The sequence below is a fragment of the Falco punctatus genome, assembly GCF_963210335.1.
Source record: "Falco punctatus genome assembly, chromosome: 3".
Lineage (NCBI taxonomy): Eukaryota > Metazoa > Chordata > Aves > Falconiformes > Falconidae > Falco > Falco punctatus.
The window spans coordinates 98,410,769-98,435,126 of record NC_137582.1 but is presented as its reverse complement, the minus strand read 5'-3'; the positions used below and the strand labels follow the sequence as shown (position 1 = coordinate 98,435,126).

Sequence of the window (24,358 nt, the reverse complement as noted above, 5' to 3'; positions counted from 1 at the left end):
CCTCCTTTGAAGGTGCCATAAAGTTGCTGATGCACGGAAAGAAATAGCAAGAGACCTGCCCAGAGTCATCTCGGTTCCACTGCAGGGTGAAGGAGATCCCAGATCTCCATGCTGCTGGGGCTCTGCTTTAGCCTCAAGTGGTTGCATCGCCTCATGGTTAGGTGCTCCCTCATTCCCACTCAGCTTCAAGGCAGCCCTGAACTGTCTAAATATACCCTTGCAAGCTGCTCTGCCATCATGCAGAATTTCAAAATGACCCTAAACCAGCAACATTTGGGGATTGTTTACAGCAAAGCATTGCCTCAGTGCAAAGCCTGATTTTTGCTGCGAAACACTGATAGTCACTCAGGAACTGCTTTCCTGCTGGACAAAGCAAGCTTTTTCATACGGGGAGCTTAGGCAAGGAAAGACGGGGGCCCAGATTTCCAAATTCCTCAGGAACCAAACCTAAGTCATGCTGAAGTGCCCAAAGACACCTGATGAATAAAGGATTTTTTCATATTCATACAGGAAATCTGAAGTGGAGCACATCTTCCAAGATCAAGATTAATTCCCTGATGAATAAATTGGCCACTCCTCTCTTGTTACACCAGATTCTCACAGCGACACCCCAACTTGTCACAGTGTAAAGTATCTGCTTTTCTTTTCGGAACACACAAATGTCCTTTTGACAAGTACCCCAATTAGAGAAAACAAATCAATAAATATTAATACAAAAAGGCAACACATGGCTTTGTCCAGGAAATTGGATGTGCCTACAAATCTGTGTTGTGGAGGTAGTGCTGTGCATCGTACAGCGCAGCTAGTCTGAAATCCAAATTTTAACTCGAAAATCTCTGCGGATTTATTTGCCGTCATGGAGAGCAATTAGGCTTTCTCTGGTGGACAAAGCATCGCTGTTAGATTGTCACAAATGCTAGTATCCACAGTTCAAACAGCACAGTGGATAAAGTACCTGTTTAAGGCACTGCAGTTAAACCTTTGTGGATTTGTAGTTTTATTTTAGAGCTTCAAAGGATTTTTCATTTTTAAAAGGAAAAGAAGAAAGCAAGAAGCCTGGGTAAAGTGTGCATTTACTGATGACAATGAAGCTGACAATGTACAAGGCTCCAGCCAAAGCTAAGCCTCTCTACAAATCACTTATAATCTAATAGGCAGATGTGCAGAATACAGAAGGGGAAGGGGGTGGGCAGAGAACTCAAAAACTTACTCAAGTTTGTTCCATTTCCTGCGGTAATCACAGGAGAACTGATTCTTCAGCGAGGATTAAAAGGGAAGAAACAGTAGCACAGTACCTGGGGACGAGGCCGGTACCGCACATGGGGGGAGCATTACAGGAAAAGGCAGGGGCAAGGCAAACAGCCACCTGCTGCCCGGGTAGAGTTGTCTTGTACGGCCACATGTGACGCAGCCCGAAGAAAGCTTTTGGGTTCCTTCCACCCCTTTCCTTCCTGCGTGCCAGGAATGAGTCATGTGGTTGCTTGCACGGCTGTCCAGAGGTTACTCCAGCTCTCCCACCAGCTGATTCATACCGAGTGACAGGTTCCATGACAGACTGTATTCGGCAGGTCCCCACCCACGGACACGGTGACCTCCGTGAAGGTGGGCTACCAAGCAAGCTTGGCTGGAGATTCACTGCTCAGTGCCGGGGAGAGGAGGGGAGGGCAGAATAGCTGCAGGAATGCACCATGGCACAATGCACCAGCTTTGACACCCTGGTGCTTGCCAGAGAAGGTAACCTGAAGTATGAATGCTTTGTAGAAATTAAATGAATAAACCTCCTTAGACATAGAAAGGTCATGTAATAAACCCACCACGGCTGAATAACTCAAAGGCTACTCTGTGTTCCTGAGGGGAAAAATGCAAAAATAAAGGGAAGAGTGAAAGACAACAGAGCCCTCAGCTGCATCTTTGCAAGTCTGGATTTTGTGCTTCCACGCCGATGCCACTCTTACATGAAAGGCTTCAAAAAGCCACTAGTTTTTAGATTGCTTATCAGTATTTCCGATTAAACAACAAAATACAGTAAACAATCCTAATAAGCTGCATAAGCCAGCTGCGGTGCTGTTAGGTTTATGAACATAAACAGGCAGGCCACTAAACCAACTGGAGGAGATCTTCCACTGAGATAAATGGGTGCTGCCGAGAGCCGATGACAGATGGTTTTAGAGCAGGTCAGGCATGTGGTATCTATGTAGCATCTTGTATCATATGGAAAGCAAATTCTCTATCATGTGGTTTGCTCCAGTTGAAGAAAAAAATTCTTTCCTATTTTGTCACCACATCATCTTCTGATGCCCAAAGGTGACAATGAATTAACATGATTTCCTTCTAATTCACAGTGATAATCCTCCTCAGAAACACAGGAACAGGCGGTGAAAATCTAAAGCCTCTTGCTTTATTGGACACAGACATTGCAAATACCTCTGCTTACGAACAAGCCTCTCAGTCTAGCATAGTCTCCCACTCTTCATGGTGTCCCTCAGCAATGTCACGATGAGGCTTCCCCCGTAGCCCAAGGCTGTGCAAGTAACTTCGTTGCTGGTAGCAGACCAAGAGGGGACAATGGCGGAGAACACACCAACACATGATGCTCGCACCACCTGGCCAGTCTGCCTTGGCACCACCTCTGAAAGGCCAGTTTCTAGTTGTGGGTGTCTTTGCAGCACCCTCAGAGCATGTCCAGTAAAGCAAAATTTTGTGCTGGGTAGCAATGAGATCCCTGTTTGGTAGGGACTGGGAAGAAGATCCCTAACTCATTTCAGATGCTAATGATGTTCAGCCAGTATTAGCCCAGGTCAGCGATGAACTCCTGACCTGGAGGGGAAAGACTCTGCCGCCTGTTTTCAATCCCCTGAGCTGCTCAATCCCATGATAATGTCATTTCTGAAACAGCGCCAATGGAGCATAAAAGCAGCAGGCAGGACAGAAGGCATCAAATGCTAATAGCCACTCCTTAACAGAAGAAAGGGTCTAATCCCTGGCTTTGAAAAGCTCTCAGCCCCCGCATGCTAAAAAGAGGTATGCCGGAGAGCTCTACCCCATGTGTGCCAAAGGACATGGGACAGCAGATGCACGTGTACCTGCAACTATACTTTTTCCGAGTGCATGAGGAAACCTTATGTTCCCAGGCGTTCCGAGGCACAATTAAACCAGACCTTTATTTCAAGGGCACTGCCAAATAAGTGGCTTGTTTGAACTTGACTCAATCAGGAATTGAAAACACGGGAAAGAAAATAGGAGCAAGCAACCGGATGAGGCTCTGCAAGAGAATTCAAGTCTGACAGATTTATGGAAACCTTGTTTCCATATGGATCAGTACTGCTGCCTCCAGAGCTCCAGCGGCAGCAATCAATGAAAACAATGCTAGCTCTGGCGGATGTCTGCGCGCTTAAAAAAAACCCCACGTATATGTGTTTTTACACGGAGGCTAAGTAAATAGAAGCGCAGAACTCGGGTGGCTTCCTCGTTCGTTTGCCACAGCAGGCATCCCACCCCGGGGGACACGGGACTCTGCTCTGATGTACAGCTGCACTGGTGGGAGGAATCAAAAGAGCAAGCTGATTTACCGAGTTATGAAACGGTGACATACTCTGCATGAAAATGAAAGGAAATCTATCCGGGCAGGCAACGAGAGCAAGGCGATGGGGGGTGGGTGGGAAACGGCAACGTCATTAGATCTACGGTCACACAGTTACAAAGTCAAATGGATTTACACGGCGGGTGAGAACTCTTGTCCTGCTGCTGTATAAATATCAAACCGGCTGTAACCCTATTACACTTAAACACCTGGTAGTGATTGGAGTAATGAAACACACTACTGTCTCCATAAATCCCTCCGTGCGTGTGCATATGCACACATACATACTTCTGTGGATTATTGATCTTCAGCAAATAACGGCGACGAGGCTAAATTTGAGCATGGAACAAATCCTGATGACGCCAGTAGTGTAATACCGAGCATAAAGCTGGAAAGGGCCATGGTGCTCCTCTCTGTCACCCACGCCTGGGGGGATAAATTGCAACCAAAAACGGGCATGGCCTGAGCTCTTCCTTCATCTGCCCTTTTCTGCATCTAGCATCTGCAAGCTTCAAAGAGGAAGGAAATTTCATTTCTACTGGCTGGACTGCTGAGTAAGAGGGAAAATCTGCAACTGAAGCAGAAGATAAAGCAAAAGAGAAGGGTGGAACGGCTTGATTTCCAAGCAGCGCAAGAAATCAAGTTTTAGAAAAATGCTTCATCTTTACAGGGGAAAAACACTTCCTCCTTTATCTAGAACTTGAATCGTGCCCCCATTCCCCACCCTTGGCATCTGGCCACATCTTATCCTGCATGAAAGGAAGTGCTGCCTCTTCCAAGAACACTTCCTCCTCCTGATTAATTCAACAGTGCACCCACAGCTTTCCCTAGAGTTTTTTCCACAGGAGCAGCCCAGCCAGGCTGAGAGATAACTAGCACATCTCTTGCTCTGTATAAATGGGAAGTCGGACATCCACAGCTGATTTAGACAAGCGGGCAAATCCAACAGTAAATAAAGCACAGGGAATGATGCATGTAGCACGAAACATGTATTAAGTAAGAAGGCACCTGAACATACATTTCTTTTGCATAATGTATTCGAGATGTTACAAAATGCAAACCAAACCAAAGGAACCTGAAAAATTGCTATCACTACCTCTGGCCAGTGATGGAGATGTTAAGACCTATGACCCATCCCAGCTGCAAATTTCAGTGGTGGCTGAAGGGGAAGCAAAGGCTGGGTGGGACATGCTGAACACGGCATCTTCCTTTAAAAAAAGAGCTGGGGTTTAATGGCAAGGTCAATGCTTGGAGCTGAAGTTGTGGCAGCCGAGCTGGGATCTGCTGATTTCTGTTGGTTAAGGGTTTGATAGGAGATTTTACACACCCTGGCGCAGAGGGTAGCAGAGGTCCAACAGATGACAGAGTTGGTCTGGGATTTCAGAGAGCCAGGATGAACTTCTTGAGATGTGGGTCAACCAGCTCAAGTCCCCCAGGGCCCTTTTTGCCCTGAGAAAACTGGAACCAGTTGCAAGTCCCTTCCTCAAAAGCATGTTGTGACAATGATACAGTATAAATTGGTATACAATTATGGTTATGGGGGCTATATGATAGGCAGGCATATGAGATAGGCAGGCACCCATTATATCTCTCTAGCTTATATAAATGGATCCCTGAGGGCAGTGAGCATGAATAACTTATGAACTGTCAATGCATCTGTTCCATGAAGAGAAAATCCTCTGAGTTTGCCACCCTGTAGCCTCCAAAGCCAGTATTCATGTACATGTGGATGGCAAAATTAGCTTGTAGCTGCACATTTGACAGTGTAAAAAGTTAAAGCAAAGGGAGAGGAAAACAGGAATCCCCACCTGTATTTCAAGTGAAAGAAGCTTAGGCACCGTGTTTTGAACTGCCTCATGTGGTACTGCAAGATGCAGCTTTAGGACTGTTTGTCCTGAAAAGTAAATCCAGGCAAACCTGTGACAGCAGCACGTGCATATGAACACAGATGCAGGCAGAGAACTGACAGGAAAGCAGGAAGACGATCTATATTTTTCAAGTGTCCCCTTTCCTTTCCTCCATGATTGTATTTTCATATGGTGGTTTTGCATCCATCTAAGCCAAACACGCAAATGGGGTAGGCCCTAAGGCTCTACGATAACCCAAGTGGAACAAAAACATATGGATGCACATGCAAACGTTATGGTAAGCAGCATATGTTGTAGATACTGCTGAGATCATATGTTGATATGAAATAACACAGACCTCTGCTTTTCATCAATAGACGGTACTCACTACACATAGGTGATCTATATAAAAATATGGCATGGTTTAGATCTATATGAAATGCATGTCGTTTGCACATGGCAAACGTTCAGAGAGGGGAAAGGTTAAAGACAGAACATAGATGGAATCACTGCTACAAAATGGTTTTCCCTTTGCAGCAGCCTCGCTCGCTTTCCCCTCGTCTGGCAGAGCACATCAGGTCCTGCTACTCACGTAATCTTCCAGCTGCTTTTCAAAAAAGTGTATTTACTTATTAATGACTGGCTATAGGGAGGCCACGTTTCTCCCTGAAGTCTGGGAATGGAAAAGACTGAGGCAAATCACGAAGCAAGGAGTTGCAACCCAGTGCTAATGAAGGGAGGGAGGAAATTCAGCTTCATGAAAGCACCATCGTTTCCTCACACAGGGCTGAGCCCTGCCAGCACCACCGCATGCATGTAGCTCAGTGCACTCACTGGAACTTGCTCGAATCTGGTGAGCAGGACTTGGAGGGCAGACTTTCGCTGCAAGAAAATTTTTTTTTTTCTGCTCTGGGTGCTGGAGAATATCAGCAGAATAACCTGAGTTTGATCGCCAACAGAATTTAGATTCCAGATCCAAACAGCACCAGCCTCTGTTAGGCATCTGAATCTAGCTCTGAGTCTGTCACAGTTGTCCGTGCTATGGTCAGAGTGCTATAAGGAAACAGAATTGTTTGAAGAGGTTTGCACAGTGCCCTATTCCACTGGAACACGCAGTTCTGTGAAATCACAATGCTTTACAAAATCAAGTAATATTTTAAAATTACAATTAGGAAGAAACACAAGAACATATGTGGCAGCCTCCAAGGAAGCTGCTTAGACATCTTTGAGGAAACTGTTGCTTTCAGAAATCCCGAATTTTCTTTCTGAGTGTTTTCTTGCTCTGCAGAACAACAGTGAATCTCAAAATCCTTACTGAAACAGTGTATGTATCTTCTAGCCACTTCTAAGAGAAGAATAAATAAAATACTGCAAAGAACACATATAATACGCAGAACTCGGAAGATTATGTAGCACTACAGGAAATGAATGAAAGATCTTTTACTGCTTTTAAGTTAGTAAGAGGTTAGATGCATTTTTTTTTCAGCTGAGCTTATGTTACATAAAACCATATTAAAATATTATTTCAAATGCTCATTTTTCATTCTGGAGATGGGCATAGGTCTCCTGAAACAGTATTTGGAACAACAGTTTTCCTAAGTATTGTACTCAAATGATTCCAATTGTGTTTTGTTATCCCCTACTCTTCACCCAGACCAGCTTACAGGTAGGTGGTGGCAGCGGCAGCGCTGTAGGCTGCTTTCAGAGTTCTTTAACAAATACTCACAGAACTCTGAGCCTAAGCTGTAACGTTTGCTGATGCTACCCCTGATCACCTCTTTAAAACTCATTTTTTGCTGAATGAACAGTCAGGCACAGATCCCCAGCGCATGTAAAACAGCACTCCTTTCGTGACCTTCAGTCGTTTTCATTTTTTGGCACCTTGGAATGGTGGGCTGGAGGAAAAAGGCCCGTGTATTGGCAATTTAAGCCTATTGACAGTAGGGTTTGCTTTTCTTAGTCACCTTTTGCAGGCTTTTTTGAAGCAGTCCACAGAGCCCCTAGGGATCGACAGACCACAGGCTGAAAACCGCATTTCAGTAGAGCTGCACCAATTTACAGCAGATTAAAACCCCAGGTTTTAAAGCTGGCCAACGGCAACCAAATTAAATAGCTGCACAGGAAGCGCTGCAGGAGGATTGCACAGCCAGCACACGGTGGGCTTTGCCCAGCTCAGGTTTATGTTGGAAGGCTGGAATGCCATTCCACCCCTCTTCTGGCCTGGGGCAATAAAAAGTTCCTGCAAAACTGAAGCTTTAATTTAAAACAAATTTGAGGTGTAGTCATTTCTGGCTCACACTAACGCCTACCAGCTCGAACAGAGTTGCAATGAGTGGCCCAATACAAGTAACAATCTTAAGTTTACTGCACTTCGTGCCATGAAGACAGGCTTTGAGGGCATCGGTCCAGCATGCCACAGTGCTAAGGCTACGTGAGAGTGACTGAAACAACACTGATGTCTGGAGCAAAGCGGGAGACCCGCTCGCTGCCCTAAAGCTGTGCAAATAGCAGCTGCTGCAGCGTTTGCTGATGAGTTAACAGTCAGGGCCATAGGTATGAGATCCACGCTTTCCTCTCCCCTCTGTTTTTCCATGCTCCAGCGGGAGCTGCTGGCTGAGGTCTAGTGTACCACATCACTCGCAGCTTTTTCTTGTTACCACTTTCAGCGGTTCTCCACTGGTCCTGCCTAAATCTCAGGGCCAGGTCTAGTTTCACAGCATCAGCCTCGGTTTCTGCTCTGCCTTTTGCAGTGGCAGTGGGGATGGTGAGGCTGATGGTGGGGCTGGCTTCCTAATTCCTTGTCCTGACCCTCACCGTGCCTCCTTCTGGCCTGGCTTTGGGTCCAGCCTGGCATTTGGCCTGCCCTGGTTTGGGAAGAGAAAGGGGATGCAAATGGGGAAGGTAAAGCATCTTTGATGGAAGGAGATCAGGCTGCAAGAAAGGCACAGGGAAAGCCACTGCCAGAGGGAGCAGAGCAGCAGCTTTGTAGCAGTGCTGATGCCTGCTCCATCCAGAGGGAAGAGGTTTGATGGGATGGGGAAGGAGACAACCAGCTAAGGAGGAAGCAGACAGGCGAGAGAGGTGATGTGGCAAGGGAGAGAGCAGGCTGTGCGTGGAGAGCGGCGGTGCTAATTAATGGGAAACGATGGCCAGGGAGGAATGGCGTTGGGCTGCATTTGTGCCGGAGCAAACGGCATGCAAGAGGGGGAAGCAGAAGGCAGCATGTGCCGGAGTGCAATGGAGGCTGAGCCACACTGACGCAGCCGTGCTCAGCGGTGAGACCTGGCCCACCAGGTCACAAAAACCTTTTCAGCTGCCTTTTCAGCCCTGTGCAGCGTGGAAGGATTTCCTCGTAATAGCACAAATTCAGGAGACAAATACCTCACCATTATTCTAGCATTTTTCACACCCAAGAGGATCTTTAGCTATGGACCGGCAGTGGCACAGACTCTCGCTTTTTGATTAATCTTTTATACCATCTGCTCTCCCTCCACCTATCCATCATCTTGCTGCCCGAGTGATGATTACTTCAGAGTGCAAATCACCTAACATCGTTCTGGCTGATAAATTATATATGAAGGACAGGACATGGTGAGTAAGGCTGAACCCAGCGACACCGGTTTAAGTCTGGGGATAAGCATAGGTGCTCAGATACCCTAATGCCCAGCATGCTTGAAAACAGGCAGGTTAGATTAGATGGACAGGTTCCAGTGGAGTTAGTCCAGGTTTACACAGGTGTAAATGAGATCAGAATTGGCCTTCAGTCTGTGGAAAAACTTCACCGGTTTATGAAAGGAAATTTCATGTGCACGGAAAAGACCCGATCCTTAATTAATCACATGGAAAATACTAAAAATATGGACAAATGAGCAACTTTGGCAGCTTCTCTCTACCCCAATATCATCTCTGATGTACACACCTGCTTGGCAGCTACTGGTGTTGGTTAATCACCTTTCTATCTGGGGAAGAAGAATCTGTTCTGTTTGTTTTGGTTTTTCCCCTTGCCTGCATAAATGAGAAAAAATAAAAACAGACTCCGTAAGAATTGAAGGTTTTCTTCTAGAAGGTGAAGACGATAACAAGAGATATCCTGCTGTGGTGGTTTTTATCTGCTTGCCATCACCCCATTGCCAAACACAGAGGTAAAGGATGGAATCCGAGAAAACATGTTGTTCTTGCATTGGTGAGGAAGTCAGAAACAGAGACTGGACCAGGTTTTTATCCTTGCTAATGCCTCTGATTCTGCACCGAGCCACAGGCAACCTTGACAAAGCCTGCCAAGATGTTTCTCCCCTTGCTTTTTGAGTTCTCCATGTGTCAAGGCTAACCCTTATTTTGTTTTAAATATTTTCCAACCATTTTTTTTTCTCCTTTGGAAATAACCTACAGGGTATAAAACCAATTATGGAGGCTGACAATTATCACTGTAACATTTCCCAGAGAGGTGAGGTGAAGCACACTCCCCCCTGCCACCACCTGCAGCTGACCCCTGAGGATGGTGGAAGGGCTCAGCAAGAGCAGACAACTCACTACATGCCGTAGGGAGATGGGCAACAGCGTTTTCTGCAGACGGTGTGAGACCACAGCAAGCTTCCACCCTGCTGGGTGCAGGTGGCTGGGCTGGTCCCTCTGTCACTATCTGTGCATGGCTGGCTGAGCCAGTTGGCAATTCGGGAGGTTTTGGGAGTGTGTGTTGACTCTGTTGTCTTTGGGCAGCATCTACCAGTAGAGTGAGGAACACCTTTCCACCTAACCCACGGACTGCAGCGGATATGGACCCGCTGGCCCTTTGGAAACCACAGCTCGTGCACCACGTTATAGCGCATTTTCCTACTGACACTGGCTAGGGGAGTGACCAAACCTGCCGGCCAGTCTGCAAAGTCACATGGCATAAAATATCTAAATAATCCCAACGGTCCTTCCAGGGCTGTGGCCCTGCGTGGGTATGTAACATCCTGAGCAGATGCAGGAGAACTGCACCTCTCTGCATTGCCCTGTCTGCCTCCTGTGCAGGCAATGGACTTTTACGAGAGGCTGTCTACCATGGGGGGATACACTTCAGCAGGGACTAAGGACCAGCATTATCCCTTTTCAGTTCTTTGCCTTCTCAAAATTGACTCATTACAAATCAATATTAACAAAAGGAAAAAGACATAAAGATCAAACCTTCCCAGTCCCCCTTTCCTCTCTAACTCAAAAGCAAAATCCCACCTCCACCTATGCACCTCTTCCACTGGGGAAAGGATGAAAGGAAGAGCACATCGTGGCTGTGCACTGGGGAAAGGATGAAAGGAGGAGCACATCATGGCTGTGGGCACATCATTTAACGCATTAGTGGAAGAAGTTCAGATGCACCAGAGCTCTGAGAAGTACCTAGAAATGTGTTCTGGAGGAGAGCAATAGTCACACAGTCACTATGAGTAAGGACAAGACACTTTTTCAAGGGAGTGGTGGGAAAGGAAGCTTGAAATTAGGCCAATTATTTAAAACACTATATCCTTCAGAACTTGAGAGAGATACAGAACGAGGGGAGGAAAGATCCACCAGTGCAACAGGGGTTGTTTCTGCTTCTCCTGAAATCAAAGAAACATTCCTGGCTGCCTGCACTCCGGCATTATGATTCCCTGAGAAGGAAAAGTGTGTGTTCAGGGATGCTCCGACAACAGTGGGAGTCCGTTTTACACCAGTCCGAGAGAACAAGGGAGGCTTTCTATGTCTAATCACAGGGGGGAGATCTGTTCCTACATCCTGAAATGCTTCAAATAGTAGTTGCTGCTAAGGGATATACACTGGGTACAATTAATGTCTCTTATTGCAACACTTCAGTGAAACACCCTCAAAGCTCGACTTGTGCCATTTAGAAGAGAGCTGTGAATAAGAAACAAAAACAAGTAGATGTTTTCTTCTAATTCTTTTACTACTGTCCTCAGTAAAATCTTGAAACTAAAAATAAGTGAACAATATTGCTATCTGAACATCAGGCTCATATTTTCTTGAATAATTGAAACCACCATATCTGGAAATACTCAAAATAAGTGAAACACATTTCAAATTTTGCAGTAGATCAAGTCCTCAATCTATTTTTGTTTTAAATACCATTCAGATGGTTTTATTTTTCCTACTGAAGAGAAAGATACGGACTTCATTATTTAAGCTTTGTTATCCAAAACTACCATACAGAGTCAGCTGCTGAGGACTTGCGTTGCCAGTGGTTCGGGACCTTAGCCAAAATCACAGATTACCAAAACAAATCTAGCCTTGCACAGGACAGAATCGAATGTTTCAGTTTGAGGAAACGTGTTGGCTCATTGCATAAAATGTTAAAAAAACCCCATCCCTGAATCTCAAATACCCCACAATTACGGAGTATCCCAAGCAGATGTTTTGTTTGGTCTGAGAAACTTCAACGCAGGGAGGCTTGAACACACTGTTTGGAGGGAGGGGGTGTTAGCAGGTCTTATCACATATTGGCATATGTCAAATATTGTCAATATGGTCAAATATCGGCATCAGGCATGGATTAGTGGCCCCATCCGGTTCAGCATTCTTTCCTCTACTTGTCTGTAGCTATACCGGCTATATTATAATTGTATAGGGTAGAGTCTCTCAAAGCCTATGGGTTAATAGGAAAAAGACCATGTCATATCATATTATTGGGGCACCAGAGAGAGAGGCTAACTGTGGGGTTTTCCATCTTGCTCTTATTTACCGAGTAGTGCTGCTCCTAGTGCTGTCGTTAGGGTGCTTGCTGAAGGAGAGTCGGAGGTGCATTTTGCATTAAGCACTTATCTGGTGTGGGTGGAGATCATTTAATTTTGCCTGACTTCACGTCCTGTGGCCATGGCCTGGTGCTGACAGCTTTATTCTTCCAGTGAAGCGAAGCTGTCACAGGAGGCCATCGCCAGGGAAGGAGCAGTGACCTCTCAGGTGGTTGGGATCAGGCAGAGTAAGGCAGACAAGTGGCGTCTGCTCGCCCCTCACATGGGAGCCGGTCTCAGGAGGACCAGACACTAAATTAGCAGAGACCTCATCTTTCAGTTCATGTTGTCTAATGCAAGATCAGTGGGGCATAAAGTTTCTATTATCTATGTTTTAATAATGGATGAATCTCCCCTCTTCCTGCTCCAAAAAGCCCTATATATAACCCTGCTCTCAGCAGATGACGCAGCTGGTCCTTTGTTTGCTCAGCTCCTTCCAGATGGGCATCCAGTGCCACCTGAGCTGAGTGGGCTCAGGGAACATTTTGTTACTTGCATTTCATTTCAGAGACTAGAAGCTTCCCCTTCTGGGCTCAAAATTATTTCATTCAAGGGCGCTCATTTTGCATTTGTGTCAGCCCTGGGGATGACCAGGGGATAAAAAGCGTGCTCCTGAAGCTCTGCTTTTTCAACTTCACTGCTTCAGTGATTGCTTACCTATTGACCAACTATCAAGGATAGCAGAAAGTATTATTATTTTGGGTGACAAAAGTCCACTCAGACAACAAGCCCTCAGATTTAGATCTCCAAATCTGTCTTGATTCAAATGACTTCCAGGTTGTGGAAGGATGAACACTGAAGCTGCTGCTGTGAAGGGCCGGTCACCCGTTATGACTGCTTTTACCAGGACCAGGACGATCTCTCCTATGAGACAGTTACTTTGGAGGTCTGGGTTATTAGCATGATGTTAAGGAAATGCTAGAAACAGTTGAGCAATTTGTCATTATTTCATAAAAGTATTGCGCTACCAAAGAAAATTATGTGCAGATTTTTAACTGAAGAAAAAAATATAAAACTCAAAACAGGCGCCCAAGCATAGAAAATTGGAATAGAAGTGCTAAGGTTGGCCTGTGAAGAATGAGTGGGAATGGTAAGGTGGGAAAGCACCAGAAGGAATGACAGAAGGTTTTGCTGGCACCCAGCTCCACAGGTCATCAAAATGACAGCACATCCATGTGCAGCTTCCGAGGAGACCCAGGTAGGGAAAACAATGGTCTGCTTAAAAATGGGACAGCAGTTAAGAGATGGTGATGAAGAACAAGGCTGGAGCTTTAAGACACCCAGGCACAGAAATGAAAGACAAGTAAACCCTAATGACTCATAGAGGTAGGAAAGGACAGAGAGATGAAAGTTCCTACTCACTGTAAGCTCCTGAAGAGTTCAAAAGGCTTGTGAATATGCGTGTAGGGCATTGTGAGCAAGTAAAATCTGCTTGTTTTATAATAAAACCACCTTCCTCTTCTGTGAAGTCTGACTCTGAGCTTTGCCACAATTGCAACACAGTTTGCTACAGAACAACAGCCAATATGCTTGCCGTTAAGGCAAAACTCGAGATAATGTAGTGCATTTGGTACATTTACAAAACCACTTCTGAACGTTTAAAGCTTGTTACAGTATCTGTGCAGTATGACTCCAACCTCCATCACTTATCATTTCTAGGAAAAATACCCCACCATACGTGCATAAAGCATACACGGATGCTGCAGTCTTCAAGTGCCATAGGGAATACAAGAAATGGTCCCTGGTCCTTGTGCCACCCATTGGTGGTGGAGTAGCACCCTCCTGGTTAGCATCAAATGGATTGTTTCATGCAGTGCTGAGAACGCCTTCTGCATTCAGATCAAGGTGAGGACTTCATTGTTTGCTCTTGATTGTGCTTGATGGGACTGAGCCATAAACTTCAGCATTTTGAGGCTCCAAATTAACTTCTTTATCTTGGGCCATACATCGCTGAAACAAAATCACTTTGATTGCTGTCCTAATACCTGCGGATTTCTAGTTCTTTTCCCGGGGACAACACGAGAACATTTTCTACTTAACAGTTCATCCCAAAAACACAAATAAAACTCATTTATTTGGTTCAGAAATGTCAAGCAAGAAAAGAATTATAGACATGTCTTGTTTTCAAATACAATCTGTATGACAGAAGATTAATCAATAGCCTACCATTCCCAAAGCACATCGCAGAAATCATGTCCAATTTTCTGACTCTCAGACACACACACAAAAAAATCATACACAGTCAATTTTAATAGTGAAATGGCTATACTTATCTCTTCCAAACAAGATTATGTTATCAGAGGAACTCAGAGAAGACAGAAATTGAACTTCTCTCAAGCAAAGCAGGACAGAAGGAAAATGGCATGTGGCCAACAGGAGATGTTACAACCTTATTCCATCTGCACTCAAGAAAGTGACCTCCTTCCCTAGGACGTTGGACGTGTCCCACAGAGACTGTCAACAATAAGGTCTAGACAGAAATCCTCCCTCTTTAATTCCCAGAGCTTCAATTTGCAATGAAGCAAATGTGACAACTATTGGATAAATAGTAAGGTGGCTGTAGTATAAAGTGCAAACTCAGGCTGTTTCCCACCCCCCTCACCCCCCTTCTGCTGGAAAACCCCACACATCTGTTCAGAGGGAATTAAAAACTTCAGCTGTCTGTTACAGCTGAAGGCACAGCGCCTTGTATTGCTGGTATAGGCTGGTACCTACAATCCACTGCGCTGGAAGAGGTCAGATGCAGTTGCACCTCCAGCAGCAGCGCAACCACTGAAGCAGTGGAAGTACAGAGCCATTTTAATGCCGCCATAAGAACCAGTAAGATGCAAAAAGTATCGCACTTCACTCAAAGAGAACCAACGGTGCATAGGTAAAGAAACGTCCACACTGGTTCTCAAAGCAAATCAACTGCAAATACATTTAGAAAAAGTAAAATCAAGTAGACATGTTATGTGCTCTTATTTAGTAATTGAGCAATTTCCTGGGAGTGGTATGCGCATTTCAGTCGGTTTTCATTTGTGGGCTTTCACAAGGTGGGCCCATGCTCTGCGGTTGGGTATTGAGCCCTTCACCCATTTCTCCATCTACCCACTTTGACCAGCTGAGTAGGTTCAAGATTTCACTTTGACCAGTTAAACAAGGTTGGCTGAAAAATTTTACAGCAGCAAACCAGAGCAGGTACCTTTTTGGTTCTATCCATTATTTTTCTTTCACTAGCAAATGACCTATTATGAAAAGGTTTGTCTTGTATTTTGTTGCCTATACACTGTACTGTAAGTTCAAGGGGAAGATGCAGTTATTATTTAAGAAGCTTTTTAAGGAAAATGCTTAAGGTTTGTCTCCCTGTGAAGAGGTGCTGAGTCAGAAGTTTAATAGAGACACTCACAAGTGAGACAAAAATTAGTACTATAGTCAATCATAAACCCAAGTTTACTTATTTTTATCTACGTGAATAAGCAGGTAGGTTTGATAATCTTTTTATTTACCACTACATAATAAAATTGGTTGAATTTGTCTGTGTCTCGCAGGAGAGACATCTTGCTCTAATGTTGCAGAACTAAGTACCTACAAAACTGACTTTGAAAATTCTGATGCTTTGAATCCATAAATTCTGAGCATTTATACAAGTCAGTAAGTGCCAAAGCCAAATTACTAAGTTGGAATTTTTTTTCCCCCAGGTGATCAAGTCCCAACTCTTCAGGCTTTACCTACATGTTTTGGCACACCAATGGGTTCAGATAAAAATAAATGTAATGATCAGCCTTTTTGTAGTTAAACTTAATTCCAAGGACCCTGATATCATCTTACATCTGCTGTAGGCTTGGCCTTGTTGCTCCAAATGTCTTTCCAGTGCAGGGATGTAGGACAACTACCTGGATTTTTTAGAGGTGTCTGCCTCATGAGTTAATGGAAAACCTCTTAAGCAGGAACTGTCGTCAGTTCTTTCTTTTCTTAGCGGTCTTGGAAAAGGAGAACAACCCCTCAATGCTCACAGCCTCACTCAATAGAGTACAAACCCTCCAGAAAGTCTATAGGAGTTATGAGTGTGCAATAATTACACGGCTGGTATAAAGAGAGCAATAACATTAGTAAATCAGCAAAGCTAATATGCTATTCAGGGATTTTTTTTCCTAAGTCATATTTAATTACTATCCTTATTTCCCTGCCCACCACCCTTTTCTCTCTCCTTCCTCTCTGAAGAGCTGTGGAATTTCGACGCTAAGGGAGAAGCTGATTATGCTGCAGGCTGGCACCGAGCTGTCCAGGCTACACACAAAAGATCATGAATAGGCAGGCATGTACTTGCTCTAAATATAGTTCAGACGATACTTAGGCATTTAGAATCAGAGATCTGCTACTAGCAACAAGTCCTCCAAAAGCGTGCGATTTGGCATGCCTGGAGCTGTTAAGTGGATGCAGGCAAAAAAACTGCTGAAGTTATGGGGAAAGAATATGAAGGGTGCTAATTGCCATCTGCCAATGCCTCAGAAAAAAAAGTCTTTGCGATAGACTTCCAGCATGGGAAAATGTAATTGCAGCAACAAAGTGTTTACAGGAGAATACATCTAACAAAGCAAGAAGTGCTCAGACTTAAGAGACACCTGGCAGCAGAGGAAAATGCTTCTGTGCTATAAATCAAACACTAATGCTTCTGCTCCAGCATGCATCTGATATTTTTTATTCTTGAGGACCCATAGTTACAAGGTCCCCTCTCTGAAATAATAATTGGTGAAATAACAACAAAAGGCTTGCTTGCTGCAGCATCTTGTGCCGGCATTTCTTCTTCCACAGTTGCATTTTCAGTGGACAATTGGATCTGAGCACAGTGAGGAACAGCAAGATGCTCTACACCCATCATAGACTCAGCTCTGACAGCCCTGCTACAAACGGGGTAGTCTGTACACCTCTCCCTGCTTCTGCTCGGTGAAATCAGAATATTTTAAGCTATCTGAAGTATACTCTCGGTAACAGCGAGTGGCCTTGAAGGTAACTGGTAGGGATATTAGCCTTTCCATGCAGGAACCGCTGGGTGCCTTGCTTTCCCACTCACATATGTATGCTGCAGGGTGTAGTAAAGGAAAGAGAAGCAGATCAACTGGGGAAGCTTGCCAGACATTTCCCCCCTTAAAAGATTAAAGAGTGTCTTGGCTTATGTCATTTTATTGTCGTTTATTACCTAAAAAAAATTACCTCAGAAAAAGACAACTGTCACCTCAGCTTTTGCCCTTGACTCCCAGAAATGACTGTATGGCTTTTTTCATATATTACAATTAACATGGACCTTCAGCTCCAAAAGTGCAAGGGATTTCCCAGGTGGAAACATGCTCATGCTCATAGTGGCACCCATGGAATGATTCCCATGATTTTGGGGCTGTCAGATGGACACGGCTCGTTTCTGACTGACATGCTCCATCAGCATTTGTCAGGACAGCCACCTGCGAGGGGACCCTTCCAGCTCGGCACCACTTCCAGGCAGAACCTCAGAAGCCTTAACCTTCCTGGAACCCATCACCTGAGAAGTCATATCTACATTGGACTAAAGCATTGCATAGCCATGGCCACACGCACTCAAGCACCCAAAGTCCTCATGAGCTCCAGTGCCACCCAGCCAGAAAGCCAGCAGCCACCTGCTCTTAACACAGGCTCCATCCCAGAGCCAGCTGAAACCCTGGAGCAACTGTCCCAGACCTCACTCCTGGAGCAAGAGAAATGGCCCCGGAGTAAGCCCAGATCTGGCCAGCCACTAAAGGGAGACAAGCTCACGTGCTTGGCCAACACTAGCCCTTGCTGCCAGGGGAAGTTCAGGAGGTCCAGCAGTGATCTTGGTCCATGGCAAACCTTCGACAGGGTGGAGAAGAGTGGACCAGAGCAGCAGGTCTCAGCCTACTTGCTGCCTCGGTCTCCAGGGGTAGCCAAGCCATGTGAGAACTTGTCCAAAGGAGATGGAGGACACAAAGACATTGCCTTTTTTTCCTGGACCCAGCTCAGAAGGTATTTTTCTCCATCAAGCTGCAGGACAGGCTGATTACATTAGAATTATCAGGCAAAGCTGGATTTGTTGGTCTTATCTGATGGGTGCCCTGGGTTTTTCTTGACTGAAGGAGTGGGACTCATGGAGCGAGAAAGGCAACAAAGGCAGGTTGTTGGGACATTCAAGCACCATGGGGATGAGCATGGCATAAAGGTTGAGATAGATCAGATTAGATAAAACAGGCTGTATCACAGACTGCTGGAGGAAAGAGAGGATCTGAGGCAAGTCTGGGAAAACAGCCTAAGAAAAAAATATATATTCCAGCTATAGTCTATCTGCACAGAAAAGTATTTCACAGAGAAGGAAATTGCCTTGCAATTGTCTTAAATGCATGAAGAATGGGCAGGTCACAGCTGAGCCTTCAGAAAATGCTTTAGCCAGTCTGAGCTGAAGACAAACTAGACAAACCTGAAGGCTGGCACACAAGCACTTCTCCCTTTCTCATCACCAAGCCTTTCATGAATTAGGGAGTGCATCCAAATACTATGGTTGCTACATGAAACCCGTGTTTAGACCACCTTAAACTCCAGTGTGCCTAAGAGGGTATAACCAGCTCCCACTGTTAACCACCTGGACCTTGAATCTGGGGAAGGGTTCAGACTTTGTGAGCTAAGTCTAGGTCTCACTGTAAGGAAAATGCCGTGTTTTCAGATGGTTTCACCACTGGAAAACAGAAAGGTCTAACAACTGGATCAACATGAAAAATATTTTTTCCTCCATAACAGCAACAAGCCAATGGGCCCAACCACTCTACTGCTGATATTAAGAAAATGAAGTTTCTTTTAGATCAAGCAGAAAGCAAAGATGTTAATATTTCAGTGAGGTATAGCTGGCATTTCATTTGACTTTACGGTTGCTTTTCACCTGTCTTTTTGAGAGACACCAAAATTTTAGGGATTAAGAAAATCAGGCTTCACTTTCTGTAGCAGAAGTGCCATAGCCTACTAGCTAGTGTCTTCTCAAGGAGCACAGCAACGTTCATCTGCTTGCAGTGATTCCTCCATGAAGATATACAGACCTGAAGATGAAGGTGGTGCTGAAGTGGCACCTGCCTACTCCATCATTAGAAGCACTCGTCGTTCTTGACATCCCTCCGGCTCCGTGAAGCTGAAAGGAAAGGCTGGGGGGAGGACAGGAACAGCTGTATCTTCCATATGAAAATGCCACCTGCAGCTGGAGAAAGCAGCTCCTAGGAGACACCGCAGCGGTCCTGTGTGTTTCCTTAAGTGGAGATCTGACGTGCTTTTTTTAAGACTGCGACACAGGGGATTTCCTAAAAGCTCATTCAAACCTTGAAGCCCCAGCTCTGCATGAGGTTGCATTTTTACACCTGGCTTGGCAAGCAGGTGTGATCTCTTTTTTTATTGGTCTCATGACACTTAATCAATGCCTTTGTCACCTGCAGATTAAGCTAGTGCAATGCATCGTAAAAGGCTGTTAAATTCAGTCATCATTCAGAAACATCTTTTAGTACCTGATACTGACATCAGGCCTTGTTTCACACACTAAACGTGTTACATAGTCTTGGTCTGAGGACCCTGGGTTTCTGGCAGTTCCTGGGATAAAATGGCAGTCAAGTACATTCATATTTAAGCTCCTAAGTGATTTGGGACATGGCTACCAAAGAACTTGCCTCCTCTAAACTTCATTTGCTGCTGCAGTAGCTGTCACCTCTGCTGGTACATATAAACAGGTCAGGGACCTGTGTGGCATGGGCTGGCACCTTGTGGAGGCCCTCTGATGCTGGGATGTAATTCCTTGAGGGGTGGTAGGTGGTGGGGGGTGGTATGGGGGGCAGGATTACTTCAAAACTGTCTGTACTGCTGGGGGTGTCGGTGCCTCCCAGAGCCATATTTTCCCAGTGTGGCTGGTGCTGTATACACAACAGTGTGGCGTGAAAGCACATCAGAGCAAAGTTTTAAGATGCAAAGCCCCCCAGGATGCAAAGCATTTAAGATGCAAAGCACTGGAGCACGTGTGGGGTCAGGGGGAGCCCACCCTGGCACAGCCTGACCCATACTATCTCCATACACACTGAGGACAGTCCTGGAGCTCTTGACTACATCTGGGCACTGTCTTGTAGAGGGTTACACCAAACGAGCTTGCTTCCCGGTTGTTTTAGCAGTGTGGGTTCTGGGGATGTTTGCACTTCCAGACCTCTTGTTCAAAGTGACTTCATCTCATCACTTTTTAAAAAGATGCTCGAAACGCAGAAGCAAACTTGACTCCTTCATCCAATGGAGAATGTCCACTTCTACAGGTGACACACAGTGGGATGGCACAAAGGGGATTTGATTATTTTCAAAAAGTTTACGTAATGCAAATTTTCAAGGACCCTTGTTACACTGAAGGAAGTTAGACTGAAAGAAAGCTAAGGCTGTGCTAGTGCTAGAAAAGGGTAAATGAAATGACCCAGGTAACTATAATCCTGACAGCCCAAATAAAATAATGGATAACCCAATACAAGATTCAATTAATAAGCACTAAGGGGAAGATAATTAAAAATGCCAATCAAGTTTGTGAAACAGACCTTGCCTGACTCTCCTCGAATTTTGTTTTGATGAGACTGTCATTTTGGCTTATAAAAGTAATAGTATTGGTGTAATATAACACACTTCAGCTTCTGTGAAACTTAATGCCAAACCAATATTTTCATGAGGAATTTAGAACAATGGAATTATTATGGTTCATTTGAAACATGAGATAGACATGGCTCGTGAATGGCAACAAGTGGAGAAAACATCAGCGAGTGGGTTTGCTTCCATCGAGACCCAGCTGGAATCCTGTCCTTGCTCTATTTGACTTTTGCCAGACAGGCAAGACAACAAAAGATGACAACAAAACTTACTTGAAAAGCTTGCAGATAAGAGGAAGATTTCGGGAAAGTGAAGCACAAATGAAGATGACAAGTCACTTAGACAGTACCCCCTGCAAGCCTGCATTTCTAATGTGATGAAAAATGCCACCACATGTATTCTTTAGGCACAGAGAGTGAAGTCCACAACCCATCCGAATGCCCATCTGTGGGTAACTGTGCTGGTAAATCAAGATGAGTTCAGAGAAAAGCCAAGGAAAAAAGCATTAGAAAATAATTCTGGTTAAAAGACACATGTGGCTCAATCTATGTAGCATAAAATAGGTGGAGGGGGTGAGAACAGTCAATAGTCAAAGAGAAATTTAGCGAGAGAGGCCACAGGCCACATCAGACTCTAGGAGGTGTGGCTAGGCACAGGGGCGCTACAAATGCTACAGAGACAAAATTTTGTATCCTTGGATTTCTAAAACATACCTTAAAACTCAAGACAGAGCATTTCGCAAATTAAAATGACTAATCAAGGCAAGGCTTATGGTCGGCTTAGGTTATCACACAAAATCCCATCTGGCTTTACAACCTTGGGATGGCAACAGTGGGCAATTGTTGTAACACAAATCAGCCCCAGCTGGTTACATTATTTTTTCCACAGGCACCCCAAGTCAGACTTCTGACCCTACACGTGTCCATGCCTCAAGTTACTGCTTTGAAGAGATGCAAAAGAGTATCGATGTGCACTAGGAGGTGTTATGGGACAAAACTGCCTTCACTTTTGTTGTGGTACAAAGTGCCAAATGAGACACTGGCCCTAGTAAGTCAGGCATTGTTTTACGCATTTCTGCAAAGGCTGGGCTGAGCTTACAATAAGACTGGTGGGTCCAGAACAGGACAGATGGACTTCTTGTCATTGCAGATGGGAAACAGAACCGCTGGGCAAGGCCAAAGGTGGAGTGTGTGGTGGATGGAGGAAACCAGCGCAGATCTCTCCAACACCGCAGCGCCCATCCCAGACTCACATCTATGCTCTGCTGCTGCTGCAGGCTGATGGCCAGCCTGTTCCCCTGCCTAGCAAGCAAAGGCCTCCCACGAGCACAGGTTTGTTATTCCCCCCCTTCCTCAGATGCTAACACTGCCTTGCAACATCCTGCAGGTCAGCAACACTCTGCCCTCACACGGGAGCCTGCAAATCACTAATGCGAATCACTAACGGGTGCTGCACCACGGTGCTCCGGGAGTGTTTTCCACCCTGCTCCTGAGGCTGATCTTATTTACGCCGCGTTACTTTGAATCACACAAACACGCTCGATCTCCTCCCTCCCACAGTGCACGCTGCATGTGAACTCCTTAAAGATGTTTGTTAATGCAAGTGTCATTTTTAGAACTGGAATGTATGGGTGGTGTGTGCTCCTCCAGTACATGAGCTGCTTATCAATCATTTAATTGGGATGTCTTGGTCTTCACCCAGATGGTCCCTTTCAGCAGATAGCATTGTGTTTTAAAACTTTGGATAATTATAGCCCTGTAAATGAAGAGTGCAAGATTTGTTGGCTGCAGCCAGCTCATCTTTCTTCTGTAACAGCCTCATTGTCTAGTCATTGCCTTATTCACAATGGGAAGAGATCCATGCAAACAGAGACACCCATTTAAAAAGCTCCTCAGCTGGGTAAACAGTAGCAGGAGCCTAGCTGATAGTAAGTCCAGGAAGGATTAAAATCTATCAGTAAGTTTCATCCTGCTGTTTTTCTTTCCCTCCTTCCCTGGGCACACAAAGTAGAAGGGAATGAACCTCGCCGTCTATGCTGATATAAAACATATTTAAATCCTGTCTACACCAGCTAACAATACCCTGTCAGCACTTTGCTTTTTTTTTTTTTTTTTGCTTTTCTTTCTCTTTTTAAACAAAACCAATTAACCAGGTTCCTGAGGGAAAAGGGCCCATCATTTCTCTGTTGTTTCCCTCCATAATGCAGTGGTGAAAATGCAGCTTCAAGCAGGACTGGGTCATTTTTACCAGCTCATTGCCTGCTCCTCTCAGATGAGCCGGCAGCTTGGCTCCACTGAGGAGTCCCCAGGCTTCCCCGGTTGGCTCCCTCCTGGATCAGGGTGGGCCACAGTAGCTCTGCTGGTCCCTGGCAATGCCACTGTCCCGTCCCCCCCAGCCCCCAGGACCAGCAGCAGCCCCTTGGAGCCACTGCTGCTTGGTGTCAGCCCATGTCCCCTGCATCACGTCACAGCGCAGAGGGACTGCCCGGCTCTGAAGTTTAAAAATTACCTTTGTCGAAAGGGAAGATTAATCTTTAAACAAATTGATGGAAGGCACTAGTAGAGTGCTGACGCGGCACATGTCTTTCAAAGACAGAGTTAATGCATACAAGTCAAAACAGCTGCTATTCAGATTCTGCGGTGCCCTCCAGTGAGGGAGGTCTAGCATCCTGGGCGTACCCTGGACATGGGGTGCCTGGATTTGTTTAAGGACACCTCAGTTTAAAGGAAACCTTTAACTCAAACAAAACATAAAAATCTGGAAAATAAACCACCCTGCTCATTGTATTACAGAAAATCTGAATTCCTGGGTTTTTTCAGAGGTTTGAGAAGCCAGGAAAAAAACAATGGATGTGCTGCTTTTTTATTGCTTTGCAGACCAGATTTTCTTATTTCTCCATAAGATTCTATGGATGGCTGGAGAACAGGCTGTACTGTGAGAGTCAGGGGGAAAACAATTTTTCATCAGCCTCCACCTTTGTTTATGATTTAACTTGTCTAAAACACCTATCCACAAAAACATCCACATAAAGAATTCGCACCCCACTGGATTATGGGACAAGAAAGCCTGGAGCTCACCTCTGAAACCTTAGTGCAAAACCACAGGACATCAGGTCAATACAGATATTTTTAAAGTTTAAATACAATACAAGAAAACTGGGGGGGGGGGGGGGGGGGGAACGGAACAACAACTCTATTGCCTTCTCCAAGGTTTTTTTTGTTTGTTTGTTTTAGAGCATATGCAAAGTTTACAGGCCCTGCTTACCACTTCTGTGGGAGGTTTAAAAATCACATTTTTTCTCTCCCATTCAAGACACTGTGAGAAAAAGTTACTTAATTTAGGAGTTGACTTATTCGAGAACTTGTAGATGTAGCTGTAAGTTAACCACAGTGTTTAAGTGGCGATGAAGTATACTCAGAAATGATGTATTAGGGCTGGGCATGAGAATGTTAACAGCACTTTCTATTCAAAATTCTTTCAGCGAAACCTTCTCAGAGAAGCTACACACACAAATTAACAATAGACAGCTTTTAAGGCAACAGCTTGGAAGTTCCCCAGAAAGG

The 24,358-nt window shown here is 45.0% G+C and overlaps 1 long non-coding RNA gene across 1 annotated transcript in view; it reads left to right on the top strand.

The window, feature by feature from the left end:
* LOC308061190 overlaps positions 1-23,956 on the top strand; it is a 32,137-nt gene extending 8,181 nt beyond the window's left edge. Inside the window, exon 2 of the long non-coding RNA XR_013927117.1 lies at positions 511-23,956. This is a non-coding gene — a long non-coding RNA (uncharacterized lncRNA). The remainder of the gene's footprint in view (positions 1-510) is intronic.
* The last annotated feature ends 402 nt before the right edge of the window (positions 23,957-24,358 follow it).